The following is a 27,929-nucleotide window of genomic DNA, read 5'->3' as shown; positions in this document are numbered from 1 at the left end:
GTTTATATGCTTAGGAAGATTCGGTACAAGAGATAGTAATGGAAGGGAGCCTGAATGACCTGAATGTGGCTTCCATGAAGGCATCAGAGGGATGTTCCAGCCACATGGAATTGCAAATACAAAGGCAGAAATAAACCTGGAATTTACAAAGCACAGGATATTAAAAAAAAAACCTACAGGTTGAGCATACAGCAGGGGTGGGAGAGAAAGTTAAAAAGAATTGACATATATACCAGAACAAGGGATGTAAATTTCGCTTTATGTAGAATAGGAAGCCATTGGAATGCCTTATGCAGGGGAGTAGTATATGATATCAATTTGCAAGTTATCCTTCTGATTGATCAATTTTATGAAAATCTCCTGGCATTGGGGACAGAAAATAAGAGTGGTTTTAACAAGCGAAAATAGTGAGTCTTATGATCAGACACATTTGGTAAACTTTGTCTTAAGTGATGAATGCCAACATTAGCAATCAGGGATGTAATACTGAAGCTGGGCATAAATTTAAGAGAACTCAGAAACTCAGATAAATTTGTTCATTATTAATCTGTTTATAAAAAATCAAAATATCCCATTTAGGTTAACTTGGTCCATGATCTCCTGGAATTTATATTCTAGAGAGGTAAGTCAGACACTAAATAATTAAACGAAAAGGCACATCACTGCTTATCTATGGGAGGGTGATATTAAACAGCAAATTACAAAAAAAAAAACTGTAGGAGAAAGAAAAACTTTTTCCCTTTTTCCTCCTTTTTGAACAATGGGCTTAGCATTTTTATTGTCTGTTGGGGCCCACAAATTATGTTCCTGACACTGTTTATAGATTTTCCTCATCTGTAAAATCAGAATTAAAACTCTACCTCTTAGAGTTGTAAATATTACATAAAATAAAACAAGTATTTAGCACAATCCCCAACTAATTTTGGTGGTCAATAGAAGACAGTTTCTCTCTACCACCTTACTACCTCTGTTCTTTGCCATTAATTAAGAACATGTTTCTTATAAACAATTAAGTATAAAATAAGGTATATTGTACAACATAGGGAATATAGCAAATATTTTATATTAACTATAAATGGAATATAAACTTTAAAAATTGTGACTCATTATATTGTTCAACTGTAACATATAATTTTATATATTAACTATTAAAAAATTGTAAAAAAAAATCTGTAAAACCAATGAAAATTTGTGATTGAACTGCTTAAGAGCAGGGCTCAAGCAAATGTTTGAAACACAACATATTAACAGATTCTACTGCTATTAGGTAAAATAAAAAGACAAAAAAACTTAGTGGGAAAGAAAAGAAAGAACGTATTTCCTAAGATACTTCAGTTCCAGGTTGGGAGAGACTGAGATCTGTAGTGTACCCACAGCATTGTTTCTCTCCACATATCCAAATGGTCCTAATACAAGTACCTCACAGTAACACGCCACACACAGCATGTCGAGGGCACCTCCCAGCTCACAGAATAGCTTCTCTTAATACTAAGCCAACCAATATTGTATCTTGTGTAAAGAGGCATCTGTTAAAAAGATTTCTTTTTTTCTTGAATATTGATATCGTTTTTTATTTAATTTTTTTTTCAATTTAAGCTGTTGCATTTGTTTATAAAGGCTTTGATTATTGATAAAATATTAGTGTATGCACAACCAGTATTAAATTGTTCTATCTCATTAGAAGGCAGTTATGCCTATTTTTACTTTTTAAACCTGCTGATTAAAATTTTTCCCACTATGAAAACATATTATACTTTGCATAAGAACCAATATACAACTATGTAATTTTCTGGAGCTGCTTTTAAAATATTAAGTATTGGACTTTATAAAATGTGCAGTAGATTATCTCTGCTTTTGCAGGACTAACTTTAAAAGTATAAATAACTTTTAAAATATATTACAATAGGCTTAAAGAGAGGGAAAATGATTTTTTCTTGTCCTTCCTTCTCACTCTTCCACCCCCTCCAAAATGAGAAACTTCTCATCTAAATCTAGTTGCAAACATCACATAATATATAGGAAAGAATCTCTTGACAAAATGAGAAAACATCAGTACCCTATGACAAAGAGTTGAAAAGATAGGAAGACATCCCTGTTAAATGGCAAGGGATGGAATAGGAAATTAGAGAGTAGGTTTTCAGAAGTAAAAAAACAAAAAACAAACAAACAAAAAAAACAGCCTTATAGAGTTAGGGCTTAAGAACTGGGGCCATTGTCCAAGTATAGGATAAGAAGCAGATAATTTATCAAGTGATTATTTCATAGTTATTTTAGTAGTGTATAGATCAAATAAACCTGTTAGTTTAGTCATGGGTAGATAAAACAAAATCAGTAAATACTGGGGAGAAAAATTCATATAAATATTAATAAGTAAAATATCTAACATTTTGTAGTTTATTTTTTCCATGAGTTACCTAATATAACACATAAAAGAAAAGAATTTCTCTTGATAGAGCCCCATATATATTGGACTCAGTCCATGGCCCGAAAAGTTGGGTTTTCCTAAAATCAGTTCTAAGAAAGAATCTGATAATTAATTGTTGTCTGTATCTCAGGAATAATGCTCATGAATTATGTCCCTGTAGATATACAGTATTTAGCAGGGCATAAACTTATTTTAATATGGGAATTTTCAAAGTTAGAATTCTGAGCCCAACCATGTGAGAGCCATCATGGTGAAGCTGAGTCTTCGGTGGCAGTGTAATGTAGGTATAACACATTCACAAAAAGATGATGATACAGCTACAAAATGACAAGGAAATCCATCACGAAGGTTTGAGCAGGTCTTTTCGTGAGAGGCTTATTTATACATTCCAAGAAAGGAAATGTTATTCACTGGTTAACCTATCTGGTAGCTTTTTTCAAACTGATGAATAAATATATTCACACCTGTAACTGATAGTGACTCTTCTTGAGGAAAGCTAGTATAATACATGAATATATACTACAGAGAGAACCTGAGTGGACTTAAATGCTTTGCATTTAAAAGGATTGGTTTCTTCCTATTTGATCCTTTGTATAATTACTGTATGATGAAGATGGTGCCCATTATTATATAGTGTCCTTATTCAGTGACAATTATCCAAAGAGATCAAAAGAAACTTAGAAACTTTCAACAAAATAGCCTACTGTGCTAAGCATCACAGGAAATAACATTTGTCTAAGGAACAGCAAAGCAGAAAGAAAATGTACTCAGGTCAAAAGGAAAGTAAGTCTATTTTCCCTAAAGTTTGTGTTTTAGTTTCCTTCACAGAGCTAAGACCCCTGACAACCCTGGATAGTTCAATGATGCATCTACCATGGAGCCCAAAGGCTAAGATTTTAATTCTCTCAGACCTTTCCTTATTTTCACAACCCGACACAAAAAGGCAAAAGGCAGAAGTGCTGTCAATGTATAGGACATGGACTTTGTTTTTGTATGAACTTCAGCTAGCCAAATGTAAGAGGAAAATTCGTATTAATCTACTTCCTCTGAGAGTTGCTAAGAAAGTTGGAGGACATTATAAACAGGAAAACTATTTACAGTAAAGAGAACAATATCAGGATTTAGGGCTCTATTAATAAAGTTATGGAACTTCAGTTTGAGTACAGTAGCTTTCAAAAGAGAAATACAGAAATAAAGATAATAATTTGCTGAGTGACTGTAAAAACTCTGGGCCATCCATCATTTCTTTCACATCTAACAACAATAAACTGGTACTTAATTTTGATGTCTTAATGCACAACTCATGTTGAACCAGAAAAAGAGATTCCAAAGTTGCTTTTATAGATATTGTCATTAACACAAGATGAAATAATTTTCTAGATACATTATTTTTGTTAATTGTGTTAATTTCTGACATTCATTGTGTCATCCACAGTACCTCACCTATATAAGTCACTCAATAAATGCTTGAAGGATCTTACACTTTGCACATGTATTTAATATAAACCTATGTAATACATGACCTGTTTGGTCCCAAAATAGCAATGACTCTGAGGTTCTAACTTTTATTAGAGGCAATATTTCCCTTTTCAGTTGCAGGATTCTACTGCATATTCTGCTCGAAAAGAGCCTAAGTTTCTTCAGAATGTTATATAAAGATTAACTATGAATATGCATACTTTCATCATTTTTTAAAGTTTAAAATTATATTCCATTTGTATGTGAACACTGAAAGATGATTAGGAGCTCTCCTCCAGGGTTCGCTTCAAGAGACCAGGTGTCTGAATTCTCAAAATTGGTCCTTAAGGGGAGATCTGTCTCTGGAATGAAAACAAGGTTAAAGCATTGTATGAATTTTATGCCTTCCTCTTCTGATCAGGTGCCAAGACAGGCACATAAAATACTGTAAAAAAGGAAGCATTAGGAAATACTAACAATGAGGAGAATGAACTCAAAAGACAAAGAATGAAGAGATTTCCATTAAGACATTAAGTAATGCAAATATTAGCAGTGTCTGTAGAATTAAGTTCAATAGCTTGTTCAAATTCTTTAAAACTATCTAAAGCTGAAGGTAATCATTAACTTCTTCCTCTAGAAAGGGACTATTCCTAATGCTTCCATAACTTATCTAACTTGATGTAATAAAAATGATTACTTAAAATATTTTTAATATTTTAAAATATTATATATATTTATAGATATAAAATATAGACTCACAGACAGACAACAAACTATGGTTATCAAAGAGGGAAGACATGGGGGAGAAATAAATTAGAGGTTTGGGATTAACATATACACACTACTATATATAAAATAGATAAACAACAATGTCCCTACAGTATAGTACAGGGAACCATATTCAGTATCTTGTAATAAACTATAATGGAAAAGAATCTGAAAAAGACTATATGCATATGTATATGTATAACTGAATCACTTTGCTGTATACCTGACTAACACAATATTGTAAATCAGCTATATGTCAATAAAAAAATAAAATAAAGTATTTTTTAAAAATTTAACCAGTACACGCCTCACACGATTAAGATGTGATATAGGCAAAAGCTGTGAAGTTGTTGCAGGATAGAAAAGTACACAAATATTTAAGAACTTTATAGAATGTTGTTAAAGCTAATATGATTAACAAACAATAACAAAAATAATCATAATGCCATATATCCCAAGAAGAGAGGCCCCATCTTGTCTTTGATTTTTATCCGTAACATATTATCTACAATATATTTATGATATGTTACGTATGTTTCAAATTAAAACTTGCAAAGTGGAGAACAAGGAGCCACATGGTAAGCTGTGGGCCACAAGAGAAACTGAAATAGAGTTTATTGCTCATAGGTCCTGGAGGAAGTACAGAGTACACCTTGAGGGTTCCACATAGGGAGGTTAAGGAAGAATGCAGACAGAGAGAGCTATAGGACCTAGGGCTCATGCCTTCATTAGGGTTTTTATTAGAGACCTTTGGGGTTTTCCAGGTGAAGGCCAGATTGGTCAATTCAAACCTAAATTGAGGGTTTTGGTAAACTCCACTGGGGTCTTAACTAAGAGACACACAAGGAAGGCACTGGGAGAAGGGGAGACTGTTGATCACAAGGGCTGTTGGGGAAGCCATATCAGAAACTTATTTTGTCCCCATAGATTTGGGATGTGTCACCTTCCTGGCATGTGGATGTGTCATCCATCCAGAAGATCTCTGAACCCTGGACGTTAGCATTTTTATGGAAACTTCATCATACAGGCATAATTGATCTCAAGCCCTCCTCCCGTCCCCAGAGGAAGGGGGATGGGGCTGAAAGCTTCTAGCTTCTAATCATGGTTTGGTCTTTCTGGTGATCAGCTCCAATTCAGGAGCCCACCAAGAGTTCCCTCTTTAGAAGAAAAGATGCTCATATCACCCAGGGAATTTCAAAGTAGTTCTGTGTAAGATGCTCTGAACACCTCTATCATTCAGGACATTACAATGGTTTTAGGAGCTCTGTGTTAGGAACTAGGACCAGAGACCTATATGTAGATCTATATAGTGAGAGATACGTCTTCTTATTTCACATTCTCTAATCCTACCTTTCCACAAGTTGTTTTGGTGTATACTCTAGGAAGTAAGGCCCATGAACCCAGAAGTAAACAAACTTCAAAAGAGTGATACTGTATGCTTTAAAAACATATTTAAATATAAATTTTTAAAACCAAGTACAATACATATCTGAATAGAGATTTATATACACATTTGAAAAGTAAAGGAGTTGCAGTATTTCTTTAGAACAGCAAAGGGGGTTTTAACATTGAAAGTCATGAAGTTTGTTCAAGAGAAAAAGAAACTGCAGACACTATTTGTTAGTTGAGTTTTTAGCTCTCAGAAAACTTGACATAAAGTTCTGTTAAATATGAAAAGGGTTAATTTGTTATCCAGTGGTGGTTTTCATTAATTCATTCACATCTGTCCACAATCATTTCACAAATGTTACCTGAGCACCATTTCTTCCATCTGTACGGTCAGCTATTAGGGAAAAAATCATTACTGAAATACATTAATAAAAACATGCCATTAAAGCAATGAGTTTTACATTTCAGGTAAGAGGGCAATATACTCTTAAAATTACAATAAAATTTGATGAGTGTTTTGATAAAGGAAGTAGAAGGTCGGTGCCAGGGGAACATATAAGGTGCATTACTAGAGGTGGGGATGTTTAAACTAGAGTAGGAGTTAGCCAGGGAAAATGTAATGGGACAATCAGAGGGTTTCAGAGTGGGCAGCTTATACAACAGCTGTGTAGAAGGGTAGACTCACATGCCACAAGGAGAATATTTCAGTCGGATGATCTTGCCTGATTATCTCAGGTAGTTTCTTCATTTGCATGTTCCATGATATCTACATTTACCTCAGTGATAGTGTCTATTCCAGTCTCTTGCATATCAATAGGTTATGTGCCTTTTGACCCTAAGACCATGCCTTATTCCTTCATTGAACTAGATTTCTCAAGTACTTAACAAGATCAATACTCAATAAATAATTTTACCCTCAGCTTATGCATAACCATTCATTGTTTCCTGCATATGTATATGTTGATTTTGTGTCTGAAATTCATATGTTGTAATCCTAACCCCTCGAACTTCAAAATTTGACTAATTGAAGACAGGGTCTTAAGAGGTAATTAGGTTAAAAGGAGATCATTAAGGTGGGCCTCAATCCAGTATGACTGGTGTCCCAATAAGAAGAAAAGATAAGGACACATACAGGCACACACGGGAGACCATGGAGGGAAACAAGTAGAAGATAACGATCTATAAGCTAAGGAGAGAGGCCTCAGAAGAAACCATGTTGATGTTTTGGTCTCAGGGTTCTCGCCTCCAGAACTACAAGAAAGTAAATATTCTATTGCTTAAGTCATTCAGTCTGTGGTACTTTATTAGGGCAGCCACAGCTAACTGTGTATTACATACATGTTTGTACATATCTTAGTTGGATGATTGGAAGGTCTGTTGTCATTAAACCAGTAATTCAAGCAAAGTAATTTTCCATTGGGAAATGTGAAAATGATACAGTTCACCAAGCTCAACAAACCCATACAGAAAGAAAAACATAGTTGTCACTTTTAAAAGAGACCTATGGATGATTTCAATAAACCATATCAACTACATTTATTAGCCACTAATTTACAGTGGTCATTATGAGTGGTGACAGATCAGAGTTATGCCTTGGGAATGGATGTGATATCAAGATTTCAGAAAGGAAATAACTACTTAAGTTGTGATAGTGTCCACCGAGAAAAGGAAGAGTAGAATGAGAAAATTTTGTTATATTCTGATATTGAGCCTGATACGCAAGACAATGGACAGGAATAACACAAAGATAGTTCCAAGATATCAGGTTTAGAGACTAGTGTTGCCATTAACTGAAATATAAGCACCAAAGAAAGAGCAGAAAGAGAAAAAAACTGAGTCAATTTTAGACATTCTAAATTTGAAGTGTTAGTATATTGCTAGATGGAGATGGTCAGATTATAAAAAATACTAGAAATTTGGAAAATGGATCGATGATTAAGTAAATTTCTTTTAAAACAGAAAAAATTACAAATATAAGAGAAATGATTAAAATTGGGGGACCTACTTAAAAGCAGCAGAAATTTGTAAAATATGCCAACATTTGCAACTTCTAGCATGTCTATTAAAAGCTACAACACCAACAAGAGTTTTAGAATTATTTAATCAAGAAACTCATCTGAAAAAGCAAGGGAATAATTGGTGTCCAACAATTTTTTTCTGTACACAGCAAGATAATTTCATATACAAACAATAAAATTATTACAAAAAATAGGGGAGAAATAAGAACAAATGAGGACTCTACCTCTAGACATCTTAGACCAGTGTTTCTCAAATTTTGGAATAGATAATCTTTTCTTGTAATATCGATAAAAATTCAGATTCCTGCGTCTGACCCCAGGCTACTGTATAAAAATAACTTGATTAGGACCTTCAAATCTGCAATTTTAATAAGAGTTTCTTGTGTTTTTTTAAATGGTCCACAGAATAAAAAAATGAACATGACTGTCAGAAAATGCAAAAAGAAATGTATGTATATAAAATCAAGGAGTTAATTATAGAACCACATCTAAGATAAAAAAAAAAGCAGGAGGAAGAATATTCAATAAATAGTATTACAATCATGTCACAGTTTGAAATGGAATGAAAGGATTACTTCGTGAAAGGAAAGAGGAAGTGGGACAGAAACTTCTGTATCTCAGGTTCATATAAACTTTCACAAAATCTTGCACATTGGCTCAGTCATCAAGGGTGTTTTCTGTATGTTTTAAATAAACTTTAAAATTCAGAATAGTTTCAGAGTTAGAGGTTTAAGAAGATAGTTTTCATATACCCTGTTTGAGAAGATAACTAGTTTGCATGTACCCACCCTAAGTTTCCTTTATTATTAACATTTTACATTATTTTGATATACTTGTCACAGTAACTGATGTCAATAATGATGCGGTATTATTAACAGAGAAGGTTTACATATTTTTTACTAAATTTTCTTTTTATGTTTTTGGATCCAGTGCACAATACCACATCACATTATTCACTGTCTTAGTGCATTTGGACTGTAATAACAAAATACCAATTGGGTAGATTATGAACAATAGAAACTTAACTGCTCATAGTTCTAGAGGCTGTGAAGTCCAAGATCAAGGCATCAGCATGATCACCTTCTGGTGAAGATTCTCTTCCTGATTCAAAGCTAGTGCCTCCTCACTATCTCCTAACATGGTAGAAGGGACTAGGAAGTTTCTTTTTTAGAGTACTAATCCTATTCATGAGGGGTCCAACTTCTGGCTTAAGCACCTCCAAAAGACCATCACCTTTGGGGGATAGGATTTCAAATATGTTGGTGGTGGTGGGTGTGAGACAAACATTAAAATCATAGCAGTCATGCTATCTCCTTAGACTGCTCTTTGCTGTGATGACTTCTTAGATTTTGCTTGTTTTTGATGACCTTGACAATTTTGAAGAGTACTGAGTTGGTGCTTTGTAGAATCTAACTCATTTGGGATTTGTCTAATGTTCTTCACATGATTAAAATGAGCTCATAGTTTTTAGAAGGAAGACCACAGAGGTAAAATGCCATTTTCATCACATCGCACAAAACATATATATAAACATGACTATTTTGATATAACCTTGATCACTTGGTTGAGATAGTGTTTGCCAAGTTTCTCTACTGTACTGCAATATCATGCTTTTTCTCTTTCTTCTATACTGGCCACGGAAGGAAGTCACTGCACAGATCACACTTAAGAACTGAGGAGTAATGCTGCACTCCTTTGAGGAAAGTATCTATGTAACTTGTTTGGAATTCTTCCATACTGGGTATTTGTGTTTTCTCACCTACACGTTTGCTTATTTGATCATTTATCTATATTAGTATGGGCTTATGGATATTAATTTTACAGTTTTAACTATAATCCATTTATATTGCTACTAAAATTGTTCCAGCTTTTACCATGGGGAGCTATTTCAGTTGGCTTCTCTAGTTAATGTACCCTTATTATAATCATTATCATTATTATTATTTAGAAGTTCCTTACTATCTGACACTACAAGATTCTCTAGGTTTATCTTTCATATTCTCTTCTTCATCCCTAGAATCAGCCATTTCTTAAGGCTCCTTAGTTCCTTTTCTTAGAGTCTAGTATTAAAGAAATCAAGATCTATGAGCTAGGTACACTCATTGATATCAGAGTGTCATTGCTTCTTAACCTTCTCAGCTGACAGAACAAGGAAATACAGGCATGTAGACTAAACCGTATGTGTATAGTTATCTTAAAAATTCTGTGTGCATCTGTATTAAGGTAAACATGAATTCATATTGATTTTTAAAACTTAAATTCTCTATTCCGTGGATTATTCTAGCCTTTTCTCCCTGTTTGTCTGTAACCTTTCAGTATGACTATGAGAAGCCTGGCTACTGTCATTTGTCATACATTTACTCAACTGTCTAATACACATATAGAGTGTTGTCAGAATTGTTAACCTCCTCCACGGGAAACAGCTTTATCAACTAGAGTACAGTTTTTATACACACTTACTTTTGCCTTCAGTATTATAGTCTCCATTCACTCCCAATGTTACTTAGGGAATCACCCATGCCCAATTCAGTTACTTACTACATTTTTTGTACAGGCATATCTTGTTTTATTGTGCTTTGCAAATACTGTGTTTGCTACAAGTTGAAAGTTTGTGGCAAACCTGTGTCAAACAAATCTCTTGGCACCATTTTTCCAATAGCCTTTGCTCACTCTATGTGTCGCATTTGGATAACTCTTGCGATAGTTCAAATTTTTTCATTATTATATCTGGTATGTGCTCTGTGATCTGTGATCAGTGATCTTTGATGTTACTGTTGTAATTGTTTTTTGCATTTTTAGCAGTCCAGTATTTTTTAAACTAAGCTATGTAACTTTTTTAGACATGTTGCTATTGCATACTTAATAGACTACAGTGTAGTGTAAATATAACTTTTATACTAAAGATTTATAAACGTGATGCAAGGGCACTCAAAGTAGAAAGAACAGCAGATGCAATAGTATATAAGTGTGAAACTGCATTGTATATTCTGGAATTTATAGGCAATTCAGTAATTTTTGGAATATAAAGCAGAAGTTTTTTTTTAATTTCTCTTAATCTCATATTTTTATAAGTAGATGTCCATGTAAGGTATTGTGATCCTGATGTGCATATGAATAGAAGTTATACCATTTTATTCTTTGAGTGTATTCACCAGAATTCATCAAATAAGTGATTCTTCTCTTTTAATCAAGAAATGAAAACTTCCTTCTGTCCCAACTGTGTACTTCTTGGAATGTTGAAGCATGTAAAATGAGTCTATTCAGATTCATTTCTACCCCTTCATTTTGATGCCAATCACATACCATATAGAGTCCAAAGATACTGGTTAAAAAATAAATGGAAAAAACATAATTTGCACATAAATTATGTCACTCATATATGTGCTATCTCTTAGATGAAAACTACCTGCAATTATAATATTTTAATCACTGTTATCTATGCATTTCTATAGCATCATTCTCCCAAGTTTTTAAGATTATTGAGAAGGATGTTGGTTTATAACAAAATAGAAAAAAAAAGGCAATCAGATATTCCAATTTTTGTGCTGGAAACTGCCTTGTAAGGCTTACAGAAGCCAAATGGTATATTCCTTTCCCAACTCCACATTCAGTGACCTCACAACGACAAGTTGAAATTGGTCATGGTGGAAGTATATACATCACAGAAATAGCAGATGCAACACATCAGTTTTGTTCTCCCTAGGAGAACCAGCTATTAAACATTTATTAGCATGCAACTGAATATTTCTTTATAATTATCTTTCAGTATTGGAAGGAAGATGATTCCATAGTTTGTAGACCACTTGAATATGTCTTTAAAAAATGTATATACTTAGAAACACCTTAAAAGTAGATAAAGATCACTTAATTGTATGAATAAAGTGACAATAGGTTTTGTAAATCATTACTGCTGCTTACATTGAAAGATTTGCCTCCAGCATGAGAGAGTCCCCAAATAGTGGACATTTTTATGTCAAACAAGAATAATGGGATCTAAAATAACAGTATTTCTACCACTGAAGTTCTCAAAGAGTAAAACGAGACAACCACATTAAGCTCCTTCATGTGAACCACACTGAGATTCAGAATCAAATCTGCTATATATAGGAAAAGGACAGGATGTCTGTGAATTTCCACAATTTGTCTGTATTCTGTGTATTAAGCTGTCAGGGACTATCTAAATCACTTCCTTTTCTGTCACTCTGTCTTCGGACAACATCCTTTGAGACACAACAGCATTCAGCAACGACCTCTCCGTCCCTCACCCCAACCCCCAAAGTCTCAAAATGATATGTAAATCCTGCAATTCATCATGCTCTGTGTAGTACAGGTTTAATTCTTCCTCCTAGGCCTCAATCTGCTGAAACATTACTCTGATATACAGTACAAAAGCAGCAACAAAGATGTTCATATCAGTCCATTGTGAGTTGGTGGCAGGCAGAGAAATCAATGAAGCCAAGGGGACAATAGCTGGAGTTTAAACAGGCTGCTGAAATTTGCTAAGACGCAGACAAAGGGCCCACGCTGAAAGGCGAGCTACAGTGGAATTCCTCGGCCTCCATTATGTGGCTGAAACAATCCTCACTCAGAGAGTGGATTTGCATCTCTAATAGAGTTCAGGCTCTGTTTGTGAAAGGCTTTCGCTAGGCCTGACCCCGTGTCTCAAGAGCACATTGATACCCAGGGCCTTCCCTCTGCCTTGTCCCACACCACAGAGAGCAGTATCATGGGAAAATGCACTAACTTAAAAGAAAGCAAAGGAAGGCAAGAGGAAGGGAAAAAATTAAAGGCTTGAGGCAGTTTTGGTGGTACTTAGCAGTGAAAATTACTTTGGCAAATAATAGAACCTACTGCTGGTAATTACTGCTAACAAGCTTCCCCTAGCCCAAATGTGACACTTGGGCTGATGTGAGAAAAGCTGATAGAGGCCAAGCTTATTAAGTTTGAATGAAAGGAACCTTTTCCCTATGAAAATACAGCAACTCAGGAGCTTGCAAATCTTGTAATCTAGTGTTACCAATTATTCAGTAAAACAGAAAAATGGTGCTGCAATATTTTAAATCCTTCTTGGATTTAATTCAGTATGGTGCCCTAATCCTAAGCAACTATAATCATGAACATCCTTGGTTTCCTAAACATGTATGCTTGGCTCCAAACAAAATGTTGTGGGTACTTAATCTTCTCCTCCATGCAAGGAACCACTGGGGAAACCTTTCATACCTGATGTCCAGCAGATAGCCTGGCAAAACATTTCTCTTTGGGAGATTAAAAAAATAAAAAGGAAATGATCATAATCTGAAACAAGGCAATAGAATTTTGCTAAAATTCGTTCATGGCTTATTAATTTTAAATTAAATTTGGTTTGGTTTAACATAGTAATGTTAATTTCTTCTTCAACCTTAAAACTGTTTTAGTCACCATAAGAAAGTGATCATATGAAATTATAACATGTATTAATTATTATATTAATAAAATATTTTGCTTTGAGAGTAAAATCATGAGTAAAGATAAGTAGAAAATTATAAGAAATCTCAGAAATGTATTTTATTTATTACTATATTTACTACATACAGGAAAGGATCATATTCTCCCATTTTTAGGACACAAGTGTTTGTTAAAAGGTGAGTATTTCTTGTGTGCAGTAATAATTAGATGAAAGATAAATTCTTAATTCAGCATTTTGAATTGAAACTCCATTAGAATTATCTGGCATATCCATAATCTTTACATACTAACACTTTCACAAATTTTTTAAAATGTTACATTGACTCCATAGCACAAATGGCACCTCAATTAAGCCAACTACAGAAATTTTAAGTGTAAACTATTTAAATCAGTGAAAATAATCATATGCTACTGTGGACATTAAAGAGCTCAATTACAACTTAATTTTAAACTTTTCAGTGTAGCTTTGACTTCTTAATAATCCATAAGTTCACTGCTTGAATATACCATTTGAAAGTTTCCAGTGATTTGTTTTTCTGTCACCACTGGGCAAGAGGCCATATTGAGATGTTGTACACTCTATCACTTAAGAGTTTATATGGACTCAATCTGTATTTTTTAATATGACTATTTTTACAAATAGCTTAAAACATGTTTTAAATGTTGAACAACAGAGAATGCCAAAGAGTCACATATTTGCCTAATTATTCATTTTGAAATATGCATGTTTAGTTCTAAAACTATTGTGTTTTATGGCTATGAAGCCTTTAAACCTAAAATGCCCTTCATGCAGCAAAGTGTTGATTATTCATATACATAGTATTAGTGCCATGTGTTATAGACAAGCCATTTACTCAGCAATGAGGATAATAAAAATAGATATTGAAAACTTTATGCTTAATGAACAGAGTACATTTTTAACAGTTCCTTAGAAAAAACTAAATATTAAAAATTAACATTTAAAGATTAGTATCATTAAAATTTTATATAAATTTATCTAACTCAAGATAATTTAAAAGACTTTTACCACATATCTTATAAGTAAATTTATGCTGTTCTTATAGTCAGTTGATTCCTATGTAAAATTATTTATTTTACTGTTACTGTACTGTTGGCAAAATCATTAAGATGCTTTTCTTTTTATTAAGATGTTTGTGTACCCATGATTGTTTTTATAATGTAAAATCACACCTGAGAATATTAAAGGAGCTAAACAAATGAATAAAAGAATATAGCAGTTCCTTAGTTTTTTTTAAAGCAATATAAATTTTTTCAAATAGGTTTTTTGTGTGTTTTTTAAGACATTACATTCACTTTGAAGTAAAATGTGTATATTTAGTAATGCACTTTTTGACTAACAATGAATGTTGTATTAATTCATATAATTGCTGTTCTAATGTGAACTACACAGGATATCGATGTTGCAGTAAGAATATTATTCTTATTGAAAATTCATAGTAAAAAATAAAATAAATACATAAAGGAAAGGAATGAAGATATGAGAGAAGGTGTGAGAAAAAGAGAAGTCAGAGGGTTAGAGAATAAAAATGAAATGGGTAGAGACGCTGATAGGGTGGGAGAGGCAGATATGATTGAGAAGTGGGGGAGGAAGGTTGACAGAAATAAAGGGGAAGAGAGAGGAAGGAACCTTGTGCCTCACCAATATGAACACTCATACTTTTGTAATTCTATAGTCACTAGTATACTTAGTGAGAAATTCCAAGTTTTGTCAGTGATGCAATTTATCCAATTCATAATTCCATCCAAGACTTCATCTAAAACCTGCTCTAAGGCATTTTGTTTCATCACAGGGAAAGCCTGTAATTGAAAATGAACTTTATAAGAAAAAGCTCTATTAATACATTTCAATGGAGAAAAATTAATGACAAAATAATAGACTGTAAAGAGTTTGGAGAAAAACATGCAAACAAATTTGCTGGATCATCGTATTTCTTAAGCCATGTATTATTATTTTTAAGTATGTAATAGAAAAAAGTTAATGGAAGTACTAGTTTACGGAAGAGAATGTGGAAACTGATTTTAAATACCTTATTCTACAAAATTTTGTGTCCAAAATTATATTCTATATAATATATATTAAAAAATTTTTTACAAATAATTTGGAAGCTGGAAAATGACCACCAGATGAGACAAGTCACTGAAAATGGGAGCATGCTGAGATCAACAGTCACACTAGTTCTTGAATGAAATTCTTGTTTAATTCTACATACAGTGTGCTACCATTTTGTCCAGTTTTGAAACTGCTGCTCCCTTTCAACACCTTCATTTTCCTTCCTCACTCTACTACATGATGTTAATCCTTGTGAATTCTCCCTCTTGTATCTTCTGTGTCTGTTGCTTCAGTTCCATTTCACTCCCTTTTGTCTGACCACTGCTGCAGGCTCAAAATCTCCTCTCCCTCTCTCCGCTGTTTACCTGAACATCCCACTCTGCATAGAGCTGTCACACTGATTATTCTAATGTTCAAATTCAATTATGTCATACTCATGCTCAAAAACTTTCCCATCTCCCTATTGCCTTCTGGAAAATATTTCCGCTCCTCAAGCAAGTAGTCAAAGCTCTTCAAAATCCACACCAAACATCGTTTTCAGACTTATTCTTACTCTGTTCTCTTACACAAATCCAACATCCTTACAGAAGAGGACTGTTATTCCATGGTTTTGTCAGTATCATGAACATGTTCCAAATCTATTTTGTTCTACTTGAAGTTTTCTCTCCCTCTCTGAATCTCTACTTACTTTCAAATATGACTTCTATTTTGACATTTGCCCAGATCTCATCTGCAAGCAGTGTCTCTGAAACTTCATTGTCTATGCTAAACAAGCCTGTACTTTATTATAATACATGCATAATTAAATTGTGTCATTTAACTCCCAAGAGTACATAATACATTTTCTTCCCATACTAACTATAATTTAATATTGAATGAATTGAATACACAGGAATAGAGAGAGATACCAGTTTAACTTAATAATAGCTATGAAAAAGGTACTTATAATGTTAACAAAGTTAGATTATCAAGAGAAAATTTTTTCTTTTTTTAAGTTAAATATAATTATATTGCCTTTAGTGACAAAAACCAGTACATCCTTTAAATCGACTGGTCATTTTCAATAATGAATGCACTTTACTACATTGAGGAATTTACTTCCAAGTTAATACTTTAAAAATCAGGAAGTGAAGAATATTCTTTAGGTTTTAATTATGCCTGCACAAGAAATATAAATGCAGATAAATATACTATAAACTAGCCTTTAGGATATGTCTTTAAAGATGAGTTTTTTTCATGTAGTCCTTCCATAAAGAAATAACATTTTGATTTTGATATGTTCTAGAATATGACATTTCTTACTATTTATATCAGATTGATACAACATATAACATCGTAATAAATTATGAAAACTGTAATTTATGACAGTATGGAAAGTAGCATAGTATCAGATGGGTAGACTGATTACCATAAAGTTTTCCATAGGGAAGATACCAAAGGCAAAGTGGAACAGAAAAAAAGTTTATTTTTTAATGACTACTTTGACATAATTCTTGATTTCTTGTTATTTCACTCAACTGAAAAGCTGCATTTTCTTAGTTCCTTTATTCAAGATGTTAGCATATAAATGAAAATTGTTATAATATTGACATTTTAAAAAGGCCTCTTTATTCATTCTTTCTATATTGAAATTAAGCAACTGTTGATGTACTTTAGAATGAGATTATATTAATTTTAAAAATTGTTTCCTTCTTTCTCAAATTCAGAGAATGATTATTTAAAGGGCTTTTATAGTATTTTTTTTTTACTGATGGTTAAGTGAGATATAAAAGATGTAGTATCGATTTGCATATTTGTTTCTTTCTTTTTAAAAATTTTCTTTCATTTTGATAACTACAACAAATTTTAAAAATACTCCAAAAACTTAATCTCATTTAAATTTACCCTAGAGTGGTACATATTTATATTTTCCTTAGTGTTTCTGGCACTGTAGCAATGATTTATATAAAAATAGCAGCAATGAACTATGTAGTTTCTCTATTCTTTGATTTTAGAGTATTTTACAAATTTATCAGTACCTTGGAGAAAATGGCTAAAATCTTATATGACTCAAATTTTCCATCTACATTATCACTAAATGTGAGTCACTGATAATTGGCTACCTTAAATCATTTCAGTTCTTTTGAATATTATCAAGAATGCAAAACAGCAGGTATACACTGTGTTTGGTTTTAACACCTGAGGTATCTTTTGTGAGGTCTCTACAGGTTCCTATATCATGATGTGAAAATATTTTAAGTAACATGGTCCTATTAGTCCTATACAAAACTAGTTTGATTTTTAACATGAATAGTCACTAATTTTCCATATTTAATAGACTGCTATAAAAATGTGAGAGAAAACACAGAATAATTTTACTCATTTCGTTTTAACATGTTACATGAAAATGAAATGCTCAAAATGTTACTATTTAATGAAATGCTCAAAATGTTTAATTTCCCAGAATTAGTCCTAGGTTTCTGAAAGCTTTAAAATAAACAAAGAAATTTATTGCTTATTTTCCAAATAGAATAGCACTGTGATCAAATTATTTTAGTGAAACACTTAAGGCTAAACATGGAGTAATGCCTCCAGGCCCCATTAACATTCTAAGTCTAATCTATTGGAGCTGTTTCATCTGTTCCCACATAATAACAACAACAAAAAGTGTGCACTTGTTTTTGTTGTAGCGAAGAACAAAGACAAAATACATTTTTGAACTTGAATTTTTAGATCATAATAGCATCTTGTCTCCTTGGTGTTTCTTTCATTTTACCAACTGGGTGACTTGTTGAAGGGAATAAAGAGAGAAGGCGTCATACAGGGGAAGCCACCGATATCATTGGCAAGTGAAGCTCGCGCCAGTACAGGCAAACACAAAATGAGCTTTCACGCAGGGCTCTGTCAGTGTCATTCAGCTTTGCCTGAATGGATAACCCTCTCATGATTTATCTTCCATTCATCAAGTCAATGCCTGGTATCTTTTCAGTTGTGATGGATAAGACCTTACTAAATTGACTACTGCCCGCTGAGCATTGTGAAGCCTGAGAACTGAACAGGAAGGGGATCCAACCATATTTCATTCATATAGTAAGTCAGTCTTCTCAGTAGATCTAAAGACTGAGAATTAGAAAGGGCCTTGTTTCAGCCGGCCCACTGGTCTGGACCAGAGAGTCAAGGATCCATCTAGTTTCTTAGATTTGAAAGTTAAGTAGGAATAAGGGATATTAGTAGTTCCCATAGAGGCCAACTGGAAAATAGGAACCTATTCGTTAGGAAGTATCTACTACTCCTTCAGGTTTTGTTCTAGACGATAGACATTTAGCTAAATCCTTTCAAACATTGTACTCATTTTATCATGAAAAATAACTATATGAGATAGACATTATTACACATATTTCACTGAAAAGAAGTTGTTAAGCTCCATTACAGCAGTGACTCTAATTGACTTATTCAGTTATATATTTCTCAACTCCTAGAATAGAAGAATACCTAGCTCAATAAACGTCTATGGATAGATGGAAATGTGACAGTAATGGAGCAATGGAGGGTAAGGAGGAATGAAGGAAAGAGAGAAGGAAGGAAAGAAACCTAAATTCATATACTAGATTTAGGATTTGAAGTGTGGATATATATTTCTAAGCACTATGGGTCGTTTTTTTTTCACTTAAAAAAAAATCACACTGAAAACTTTCAAGATACTTGTTTGACTGTGAGAAGAGTAAACACAGTGCATCTACTTAAATCTCCTTCACAAGTATTGCATGCAACTTTTGGTCTTTTAAAAAATTGTTTTTCTTTTTTCTCCCATATTTAAAGACATAGATAAATTGTTTTAGTCCAAAGGTAAGGATATATATAACTTCATTCCTCTCTGCAGAATTTCGTGTGTGTGTGTGTGTGTGTGCACACGCACAGTTCCTCCATTAGTGTTCTGAACTCCAGGTATCCTTTAAACAAGAAAATTATCAAGTGCCTTCTGTTCATCAAGTCATAATTTTAAAATATCAGTGTACACACTTAAAATCACTGCCACAGCATACACATGTTCAAAGATATGGACACTGAAAATGAAAAAATACCTCTACAAAAAAGGACTATTATAATTATACAGTACCAAAAGCCAAAAAAAAAATAACAAAACAAACAAAAATAAATACAAACATAAAACAAATAATAGAACATTTTACATCCTGATACTGTAGTGAGTGAAACTCTTATGATTACTTATCTTGTACCTTCACAAAAAATTACTTGAAAACAAGTTCCACAGTAAAAATAGTTATTTCCTTTATTTTCATGTCGGCTTTTAAAATCTGATTAACAGATTCCTAAAACAATGGCATATGGAAAAAGATACTAAAGGATCATTAATTCTTCTGAAATGTGTTAAACAAGGGTTATTTATAGGTGTACTGGATTTATTTAAACATATACAAAATGGAGATGAAATATATATCTCTTTTATATTTTTGAAAAGGAGCAATCTAGAAACCTTTTTTACAAATTTGTATACTCTTCATTTGAAGAGTTAGCTAAGATTCTGTGCCTGGAGGTTGAAGGCAGGGGGCCCTCCACAAGATCATTCTCTATCATACCATGAAAAACATTATGCAAGAGAAAATAAATCACCCCAGAAACAGGGGGTGGAGAAGAGAGTGAGTAGTAAGTGATAGCCTTGTTTGTGTGTTTTTCAATTTTCCTGGTTAAGCTGTCCTCCTAGTTACATTTGCTTCGAATTTTCACTTTTTGTTTACCAAATGGAACGTATTTTCTTTAGGAAGCAAAGTAAACAAAAATACCCTCCTCTGACAGTGTAAGGCAGAGACGGCATTCCAAAATGGATAGGTCAAATGTACAAGGAATGTCTATAGATACAACATAGGCACGCGCGCGCGCGTGCGCACACACACACACACACACACACACACACACACACACACAATGCCAATGTAAATTAAACCTGTTGATCTCTACAGCCCCTTTTCTAGAGTCTGATATAAAATTCACTCAAGAGCAAATGATAAAATTGTAGATTTTTTTCATTCTTTGCCTCTTTTCCTCTGACTTGATCTATAACCGTTTATCTCTCTTAATCAGCTATCCCAGAGGACTATAGAAAGAGATGAGCTAGAATCAGCTTGTGTTATCTGCACAAAAGTGACAAGGAGGACTTTAACAACATAATTTAAAATAATGTTCTCAAATTGTTCTACCATAGGAGTTGTGTTTCTTCTCTCTGTTCTATTATTAAAGGAGGTTGTTAACGATGAACCAGTTTGATTTTATTAAATTGGCATTATAGGGCATGAAGACATTTTTAATACCATTTTGGGGTGGAAAAAAGAATTGGTGGCCCATGTTCTTATTTGTGATCCCTTAAGAGAATAAAAATGCTAACACCCACTGTGCCGGATCACACGCACCAAAGCTCACAAATGGGTTCAACTTTTATTCTATAAATATTTATTTAGGACTTGCTAAGTCCCAGGTGTGTTGTTCTAGGAAACTGGAATACATCATTGCACAGTATACAAATAGCATTCACTCCTACAGCTTATATTCTGGGTGTAGGAGGAACACAAATTACAATAAATATTAAAATTATGATTACCATCAACCAAGAGTTGGAAAGGCAGGGTACTTCAATGCTTGTTGATCATTTATTCACGGGTATGCTCTTTAACAAATCTTCAGGGCTTTCCACATTTTTAAAGAAAATAATTTGTTTGGTGGCCTTGAACACTTAAATAATCAGAAAGTCTAAGTTCATAATGTCTCAGGGTTAACAAGTAAATAAAAATGACACTGGACCAAGACCAAGGAGCTCTAGTCTCTAGCCAGAATTTCACTGTCATCTGTCTGAGCTCCATGGAATCGCATGCCTCCCCCAAACTGCATTTAGAAAGTAAATGGGAATTGGTATCACCTGATGCATTACTGTAAAACATCATTAGTATCAAATTATAGAAAATTATAGAATGTCCAAGGAAGTACTTTTGAAAGGCTAGAAAGCTATGCACTTTACCCAGTGTCTTAACATATCTGACATTCAGTGGATACTCTATCCATATCCGTTGAGTAGAAAAATAAATGAGTGAAGAAAAGAAAACTTTTATCACTATTTATATCATTTTTTGATAACCTGTTTTGTGAATGCTTAGTCTTTCAATTCAGCCTTAGTTTTAAAAATAGAAAAGTTAATTTCTCCCCCTAGGGCTACACAGAGAGCTTTTTTTTTTTTTCAGATTTCAAATTCACCTAAGAGCTTTTAACGAAGTTTTGTTGAAATAAACAATCAAAAGTCCTGTGTATTAATCATAATGAGCATATGCTTATTAAATAATGATGGTTCCTTCAGGTGCTCCTTGAGTGCTGTTGGTTCTGCGAAGTGGCTTAATTTGTATATTTTAAAGTTAGCATAATATCCAGCCATGTGATACATTCAGAACAAACGAGTACTCAACTCAGCAGCTGCTGAAGGATTTAGAAGTAACAAAATTTTATAAAGTTTTATACAAATTAATTTTTTTTTACTTATTATGGTTTTACTTTATATCCTCAAATTGTTATTTCTCCTCCATGCTTAATATTTCTCCTTTGGTCTGACAGACTGAAGATTTTTTTTTTTAAAGTAAACATTGAAAAGCAATTCATTTCTCTGACCAAGTCTCCAAATATCAAAGACCTAGCAACAGGAATGGAAAATGGAAGATGGAAAATCCAGACTTGGTTGCACTGTCACTTGGTTTCAGTCTAAATCTCAGTTATGTGATCAACCACGCATGTGAACAAAAGCGACATCTCAGAAGAGAGGAGGGATTTCTGATGGAAATCACAGGGGAAAAAAGAATATAGTTAGGAAGAAAAAAAGCAAGAAGGTAGGTGTCAGGGCCTTGTGGATTTTGCTAAATGGTTAGATGCCCCATGCTCTTTGCAGCAATTCTTTTCTTCTTAATCTCCATCCTCTTTTTCAAAATGCATTAGGCCCAATCCGAAAATCTCTTGTATAGGAAAGAAAGTTTTGTATATTTTTGATGTCTGTGGGAAAGAAGTGCCAGGGAGAGGTTTTATTTAGGAATGTATTTTGGAAGCATTTTCTGAGGGGAAAAAGTTTTTAAGGGAAGGACTTTGTCATTAATTAATAGTCTGAAATTCTGGGGCTGAATACTGGGGGCACAGCCCCAGAATTTCACGCTAATAATTAATGACAAAGTCATTATATATCACAGTGCTATGAATCTCTACACAAATCAGCTATCCAGCTCTCCAGCCAGCCAAAGGACAGGGCATCTTCTAATGAAATATCATGGGTATGAACTGTATCAGATTAGTCTTTTGCCTTTAGCTACTCTTATGAAGGAAATGGGGAAATATATTTACAAATAAAAACATGAAAAACAATTAAACAGATGAGTCAGTATTAAACTGAATCAACAACATTATACTATCATGTTTGATTTATGTTTACTGTAAAAAAACAACAAGATGAAAATGTGAAAAAAAAAAATACCACGACAGCCTACCCAGAAAGGGGAACATTTGTTTACTGGGTACCATAGTCAATGTTTATCCTGCTTATAGTTGGGAAAACAGAACTGACTCTGAAGGTTTATGAATTCACGTGATACATAATGTCTCTCAAAAGATTCTCACCCAACAAATACACTCAGGACTAAAGAGCTGAACTAAATGGCATTATACATCTTGAGAATCTTGATATTTAAAATTCAATCATCAGATCAAAGTTTTCCCTTCTTTCCTGTTTCTTTTATATTCACAATGAATACATTTTTTGTCGTTATGGTCATTAAGCCTAAAGTAGGTAGTTGAACGTTAAGAGGTTGAAAACATGGAAAATGTGAGATAGAATAATTAAAATTGATTCAATCCAACAGCCAATCTAGAGCTGCTAGTTCCAGTTTATATATTTAATGTGTTAAGTGAATTAGAAGAATGTCAGAATGTCTAATTCAAAATTAAGCCCCTTTTGTGTGTGTATTAAGGAACGGAAGTAAGGGAATAGAAAAAGAAAGGGAAAGGAAATATTTTTTACTGTTTTATTCATACATCTACACCAGCACACAGAGTTCTTCTACTCCGCGAAGCACTCTAAATACACTACTGGATTGCAAAATAATAACCTCTTTTTAGACATTAAGAATAAACAGTAAAAAACAAACAAAAACAAGCAAAACAAACAAATATACAAAAAAAACCTCAGAAAGCCTTTTAGGAAACATTAGGGTTTAACAGGATTTGTCATACTTTAATTTTTTGAATTGTACAATAATTCTGAAAAAAGTGTTGAGAAACTATACACTTCTTGTCTCAAATTAGAATGCAGTAACTACCAAGACAAAACAAGAGAATTAATTGTACCTGAATTAGTCTAACTGTTGACTTTCGGGTAGTGTCCATCTTAACATAATGTTAATCAAGTTTCACCTGATACACATCATAGCATCAATATAATGAACATTATTAATGCTAGCAGCCCAATGTAAAATCTTTAACTATAGCTTCCCAATATGTATTTTAATATGAATATTTTATTTTTTACAAAAGAATGAGACTCATTACAATGAGACTGTCTTTAATTTTCAAAACATACTAAATTAAGTTGGCATGTCACTTATCATAATAAAAAACATATGTCTGTGTCGTGAGAAAAAGAAATTTTGAATAGATGTCATTAAAAAAATAATTGTTCTTTTATAGAGGTTACTATGAGTCAAGAACTATCATGGTAGCTTTTTATACATGATCTCATTTTATCAAAAGAAGGACCTCACAAGTAGATATTACTGCCCTATGTTACTGAGGAATAAATTAGCCTTCATCCCAATGTTTCTCTCTAGATATACCAGTTGTGAATAATTTTTTTTTCACTGCCACTGAATACCTTCTGAGATTTTTTATTGATTTCACTGCTATTGACATTGGAAATCCTGCCACTTGATCCTGTTAACTGTTTGATAATGATGATGATAATTGTGATGAAGAAGAAATAATAAGTTTTTGCCAGTTACCTGTTCCAAGCACTTTATTGTACACATATTGTATAACTCAAGTTTTCTCCTTTAACAGAACTAGAAGAGATGACTGGAATACTTACCAGCCCTTTTACAATTTGCATAAATAAAATTCTCATTTTTGTAGTGAAAAAAACTGGAATTACTCAATTTCATATGGTTTATTCTAATATATACTGCTTTAGTTTTATCTGGTTTTTAATGATGGTAACATTTAAGCACATAATAAGTAAATATACATCTATGTAAATTTTATAACCAAAAAAGTTATTCAGGCAAGAGTTTTATTGACCAATAAAATTTTTGTATGTATAATTTTGTTTCATGAGATATTTTAAAATGTGGCTATTTTATTGGCTTTTAATCAGACTGTATACCATGCTTATTAATATAACTTTTATTCAACTGACTAATCATCCTTTCACATTCCTTTCACAATATGATCAACAAATTTTTAAATTTTTATTGATCTCTTTTTTTACAAAATCTTCCCATTACTTAGGAGCAAGATATCTATAAATTATGCTGGTTATAAACTGGCAGTAGTGTATTTTGCCACTAAATAATTTCCCAACATCAAAGGAGAAACCCAAACAGATTACCAATGAGAATTACCTTGTTCTGATAGAGCTTGGGGAAATATTTTCACACACGGTAGGCACTAATATCATTGACAATAAGGATGGTAAAGAAATGGGTGCTGATTAATTTTTTTCTTATATTTACTTCACATTCATCATTAGGGGTAAAAATAGAACACATTCTTATTTTCCATCAGAAGTGCTTTTCCTAAATTATTTAACAATATATAAGCTATTGTTTTACTCTACAGCTAACATTAAAAAGACTGTTAATTCTATCAAAGAGTGATTCCAATTTTACAATTAAAAAAGTCATAAGAGATTGAGTCAACAACTCTTCATGGTTTTTTAAGTAATTAGTTTGATCACCAGAGCAAAAACATTTTAACAGCAAAAACTTGTTTCCTAAGAAAACTTAATGTTGTCTCATCTAGAGCAGACAAATGTTTTAAAATATTTTTAGCATATGCCCTATAAGGTTGAAAAGACAGCCTTTTCTATCATCAATCATTCTCTTCACTAATAATGAGCCAATCCTAACCATAAAATATAGATCAGATTTGCTGCCCTCACATTTAAAGTTTCAGGTTCTCCTCCTGCACTGATTACAGTATTGCCATGCTGAAAGAAGAGGTCTTCGAAGAAAAATACAAGGATCCATTAATCATGAATCATTACATTTTGTCAGTTGGCAAAGGAATACTTTGCTCATTTATCCTTTGAATGAAATTAGTTCTGGCTCGGCTCTTACAGAAGGAAATTCTAAATTGTCTTGGCATCTTCCTATAGCAGCTTGTGTATGTGCCATAAAATGGCAGATGGGGTTTATTAATGGCAGATGAGTTTAGTTTCCAAGGTTTTTTCTTTTTCCTATTTGATCACTTTAATACTGAAGCACAGATAAGACTCATACATTAAGGCTATATATTTATCTATATTTTATCTTATTAATGAGGGATGAAAGAGAAACTTGGTAATGTCCATGCTGCCAAATATAAGTAAGCTCTGTATTCTCTGTGCAGTGGAGGAAACGGACACACATATCCTTAGGTTTAGGTATCCAGACAGAACCAAAACCCAACAATCAAAATTGTTGAAAATATTTGCACTTAGTATGTGAAGTGATAGTTTACTTGTAAACAGCACTAGTCACTTAACAGAGTAATATGAAGATTGCAGTCGTATAGATTAATGTTTAACAGACATATGAGTAAGTTTTGAAAAACAACGTTTCCTCATGAATAATTTCTACATAAATTTTACTGCCTCCACTTAGTCATCCTAAATGGAAGAAAATATGTTAAGTTTTAAATATGAAACACTGAAAACTAAACTACATGACTGAAATAAAAGAGTATCTGACGGGTGCATTAATCAATGGTTGAGTCTCATTTTATATCACTGTCTGGCAGTGTGGGAGATGCATAGGCAGACACATGGATTCTTTTAACCATGAGTGCATGGCTGGCAGCAATCTGTAATTTGGAATATGAGGCCTGCAATATACCTCCTCAAATACTTAATTTCACAGAACTAACACAGGTGCTGGAGAAAATATGCATTAAATGTTTTATAATCTATAAAGAACTATAGACCTACATGAAATCTGTTATTCAGCTTAAAACCAGCAGAGATAAGGGCTCTACAACTTAATAGAAGTGCTTTATGCTGACTGTTCATATGTTAGACTTGGTGGGAGTTAGTGGTGAAAATTTTTATTTCAGTGATTTAAAACATGGATTTGACTTGCCTTTGGCACAGATTTATGTATATTTAGGATAATATGTTGCATACTTGAAAATAATTCAGAACATAGAAAAAAGAAAATAGTATTTTTAATAAAATAACTCCTAATCAAAAAGAATATGAAACTGACTACATTTCCCTAATATGCAATTATACCTTCACCACAATCTTATAGCTTAAGCTTATAGGAAAGGGTAAAATAAACCTTTTATCTTCCTAGTGCTACTTGACATAGGGATCAGTGGCTATGACAGGATGCTATCTTGGTGTAAAAACGAAACAAAAAAAGGACTAATTTTTTACAACTTAATATCTTAACATTAAGCAGACACTAGCATCAACTATCTTCTTAACCTATTAAACACATTTTTATCAAATCTGTACTTAGTAATACTTTTATCTTAACAATAAATAGCTAAGCTCAAATTTGGTAGCAGACTTGAGCAATTAAAAAATATGAGTTAAAATGTTAAAATAAATTCAAGTAAAACTCTTAGTATTATTCAAGATCCATAAATAGCTATTCATTTCCCATGACAGCACACAAAAAGTCACTTAAAACTTTAAACCACACTCCAAATAGATTCAAGGTGCTCTTACACATTTTTTCTGGCCACACTAATGTTGGATTCAGAATCAGTCTGTCCATACTCCTGCCAATTGTTTGCTGTATAGAAGCAGAAGTAACTTTTTCCAGTATCTGGAGAAAAAATAATACAGTTTATGCCTGTGAAGGAGATGGTTCCACAATTAGGGTAGTTTTTGCTTCCATTTCATAAATCACTATTGAATTATGACATAACTCTGTACCTAACAGATCTATAAAGTGTATGTTCTGATTCTTGCTATCATTAAATATATTCCCAAAATACTAATCCATGTGTGTAAAGGATGTTGCCTACCTCCACATCAAGCACAAAAAGTCAGAATCCAGCCATTAGCTTTCTCCAGATACAAGATGGTGATGAAATGTGTATCTCATTTTGACTGCCAAAAGATAATGGAATTCCCTGA

General features: G+C 33.0%; 1 long non-coding RNA gene across 1 annotated transcript in view; it reads right to left on the bottom strand.

The window, feature by feature from the left end:
* Positions 1-4,063: 4,063 nt before the first annotated feature.
* Positions 4,064-27,929, bottom strand: part of LOC140698113 (uncharacterized) — a 147,389-nt gene continuing 123,523 nt past the window's right edge. The window contains exon 3 of the long non-coding RNA XR_012075575.1: positions 4,064-4,245. This is a non-coding gene — a long non-coding RNA (uncharacterized lncRNA). The remainder of the gene's footprint in view (positions 4,246-27,929) is intronic.

The sequence above is a fragment of the Vicugna pacos genome, chromosome 1 (assembly GCF_048564905.1).
Source record: "Vicugna pacos chromosome 1, VicPac4, whole genome shotgun sequence".
Lineage (NCBI taxonomy): Eukaryota > Metazoa > Chordata > Mammalia > Artiodactyla > Camelidae > Vicugna > Vicugna pacos.
Note: the sequence above shows the minus strand (reverse complement) of the source record. Positions and strands in the feature narration are given on the sequence as shown.